Source organism: Anas acuta, chromosome 2, assembly GCF_963932015.1.
Source record: "Anas acuta chromosome 2, bAnaAcu1.1, whole genome shotgun sequence".
NCBI lineage: Eukaryota > Metazoa > Chordata > Aves > Anseriformes > Anatidae > Anas > Anas acuta.
Window position 1 is genome coordinate 104,293,570 of NC_088980.1, and position 3,714 is coordinate 104,297,283.

Below are 3,714 nucleotides of genomic sequence, written 5' to 3' on the forward strand. Positions count from 1 at the left end.
ATTTCTGTGGTTCTGTTTCCCTACACTCTCGTTTTCAACATCCTTTTCAAATGTGCATGCCAGCTCTGGATGCAGCATCCCAAAGAAAAACTACCTCCTTACTCCTGCTCCATGTTTTCCTGTTTATTTGTTCAGGCAACATATCAGAACTTTTGGTTACTGCACTGCTCTGACAGCTCTTGTTTGGCTGCATCTCCATCAGGATTTAGGGCACCTAAATCCTTCTCCCCTTTCATACATCTTATTCCAGTTTTCTTCAGATATCTTTAAGGGAAGAAGGTAAGAAGTGATTCCAAAACACGTTACAAACATGTAACAAGAATCTCAAAGCTTTTTGCAATTTGTGGAGCTGAGGCCACTTGGAATTGCCCCTCAAGCCTTCAGTTTCCTTCTCCCCTGGCCAACTGCAATAACCCTTGCCCTATATTTTAATACTGAATTCAGTGTGTTTGACACAACCCTGGAATTTCCAATGTATACAGATTTAGGAACTGAAGGATCTGTGAGGAATGAAGTTCAGGACAGCTGGATAAGGAAGATCTGGAGTTGCAAGCACACAGAAGGAGCTGAAGGAGCTGAAGTCCATTTTGGGTTTCCTGCAGCCTGCATTCAGCTATGGCTCTTGGTAACAGGACTGGATGTAACTCCTAAATCCATTTTTTTTTTTTTTTTTTTTTTTAAAAGAAAATAGGTTATATTATTTTTATGCAGGAACAGACAGTAAATTACCCAAGTTCTATATAACAAATGTTGCAGGGCTGACAAATGTCTCTATCTAGGTTTGTAGGAAGAAAACCAAACCAAATCAGCTACTTTGGCTCCTCACTTCACATCAGGTCCTTGTGTTCTGCTGACCCACTAGTAACAAAACCCACATGTGGTGGTGGAAAGTGCCAGGTGCCTCTCCCTTTGGGTAACATCCTCAAGTTACCACCAGGACTGGTTGTCTCTGTTTCACCCCATTCACCAACCCAAGCCCAGCAGTTTCTGTACCCTCTCATACCTCCACAGCACTCATACCACACCAGTGTATGCCCTCAATGCCATGCTGAAAAATACCACTTTGGACCCCTGTAGGGATCACAGCTGATTTTAAGCACATTGAAAGGAAAAAAATATATATAGTTATGGATGAGGGCAACAGCAACAGATCTAGTACCAAACCTGAGACCTAGGGAAGACAGGAGCCTGGGGTAACACACATGTCCAGGATCAATCTGCTCTCGAGGGGTCAGCTAAGCAAAACGTGAGCCTGAGTATTACTTGGCATGGGAGCTCGAAGCAGATGCCTTGAGTCACTGGCTATTTCATTTTGGTTGTTTCCAGAGAAAAGGTGCTATGGTAACAAGTAGCCATATATTGTTGGTGGTGCTTTTTGTTGTTTTTTTTTTTTTTTTTCTTTTTCTTTTTTTTTTTTTCAAATGTCAACTCTGAAGCTTCATCCTGGTACTAGGGAGCTGTTCTGGCGTCGTTTTGGCTTGTTCAGCCTTGCTAGTAATTGAGACCCAGAGTCGAACCCTTTCTTTGTTCTTTCTCAGCCCATCCCAAGGGCTGTCACTGAAGAGAAACAGGGATAAGTAAGGAAAGCATCTGGCCAGGCCGTCTATCGGTATCAGTGCTATTGGTGATGTATGAGCCAGAGCAAAGTCCAGCTCACACACCCAGAGCTGTGCCGGCTCAGCAGGACTAAAAGACAAAATTAAAAAAAAAAAAAAAAAAGAGAGAGAGAGAGAGAGAAAGAGAGAGAAGTCTTTATTTTGCCAAACAGCTCCAGAAATCAGTACACTTGGAGAGCAGTTTTGTTGAGTAGGGAGGTACCCTTATAAGAGTTCTTGTAGACTTTTTCTATGTATAATCATAACACAGAACCTCCTCGGCATCTGTAGAGTAAGGCAACAGGGTACTGCATCCCCCTTCCCTCTTGAAGAGGAATAAAAACCTGGTTTATCCCTGCTTCTGGTCCAGGGAAGCAAAGTATTTCATTCTTGATGCTTTTGCTGATAAGAAATAATGGGAAACACCTTCCCTATGAAAAGCTGTTTTTTTTTTTCCTTTTTTTTTTTTTCTTTTTCTTTCCTGCTTATATCACCTAAACAAGCATTTTCAGCCTCAGATCCAAGAGGACTCTTTTTACATAGGGCATTCTTCTATGCCCCACTCACTCATCTGCAGGAACCACCCTAAGTCAGAACTTGGGTAAAAGTTGATGCTGAGAAGGGAGAAGGGCTTCCCAGGAGCCCTCTTAAGAGATGCCACAGGGTTTCAAAGCAATGTAACCATCTGCAGGTTGCTGGATGTGTATCCTAAAACTCCCTGTTTTAGTTTTAGTATCCTAAAGCTCCCTGGTTTAGGATAATTCCAAGCAATGTAGCTCCGACATATGCAGCCCTCTCCTGCCCAGCAGTGAGTTTCACACTCTGCTATCCAGAAGCGGCACACCAGCTAAGCATGAAAGCTGTTCAACACCAGTTAGCAACAGCTTTTTTTATCCATTTAAGTGTCAACAATGAAAAACCACAGAAGAGGGTATTTCAGCCAACAAATGCTTCAAAAGGAAAGAGATTCACCCTCTTCTCCACACCCTTGGCTTTTTAAACCCAGTGTTTCCCTGCATGGCCCTCTTTGTACTTGGGTAGGGCTTTCCATCTGTAAGTCATGAGGTCCAAGCCCATGTGGCCCTCAGGCTAGCAGGACTGGGGTGCACGACCACATCAAACCCCAGGGAGCAAGAGAGCAAGGTGACCCAGCACCAAGGCTGGCGTGACAGCCCCACTGGGGCTGCTGTGCTGGTCCAGAGCAGCCCAAACCCTAGGAGAGGCTTGGTCTGACCCTTTTTGCTAGAAGCTGTTCTTCACCCAGGGCTGTGTCAATCCCTTGGTTCTCACATCAGCTCCTGCGTTAAGGAGGCAGCCTCAACCCTCTGGTTTTTACAGGCCAGGGTCTCAGCCAGTGCACATCAGCATAGCTTCTCTACAAACAGAGGAGCTATCCCACTTCACCTCAAAGGAAAATCTGGCTCAGGGAGGCAAAGACTCACACCACAGCCACTCCATGGGGTGATGGTAGTGCTGGGCATGGTGGTCGGGCATCCCGGCCTGGCAGTGCTGCCTACATAGCTGGAAAACACACAGAGCATCAAGTCTTGCTCCCATCTGCAAAGCAATGCAGAGGACTGGTCCTCAAATCCAGGCAGGGGTTTTCTGCTCCCCTCAGTAGCTCTTAGTGGTCATCTTTTTTCAGCACCTTCAGTTTTTGCTACCCTTCAGACTTCACCTCCAGAGGGTGACAGAGGCTCACCGCAGAGGGTGACATCCAGGGCTCTGCCACACCATTTGCAGATTTTTACATACACAGGAGACCTCGTGTCTATCCATTAGCGATGGTGTGAAGGCCAAGCAAAACCATGGCAGTCCCCACAAGGTTTGGGACCTGTTCCCTAGGCTTTCGTCAGAAAAAAACATCTCATGTGCACTTGTGTGGGTAGGTGCGGGACCCTAGTTTTACATAGCACTAGACGGCATAGAGAGGAACTGTAGGAATACCACACACAGACTTAGCGAGACAGAGCAGGCACTTCAATGTGAGAACATCACTGCAGCCATCAGACACGCTGCCTCTATCAGGTACATCTCCGTCGCTTTTAATACAGCTTAACAACTCCGGCTGAGACAAAGGAGAAGGCACAGTGTACAGAAAAAAAAAAAAAAAAAGAAA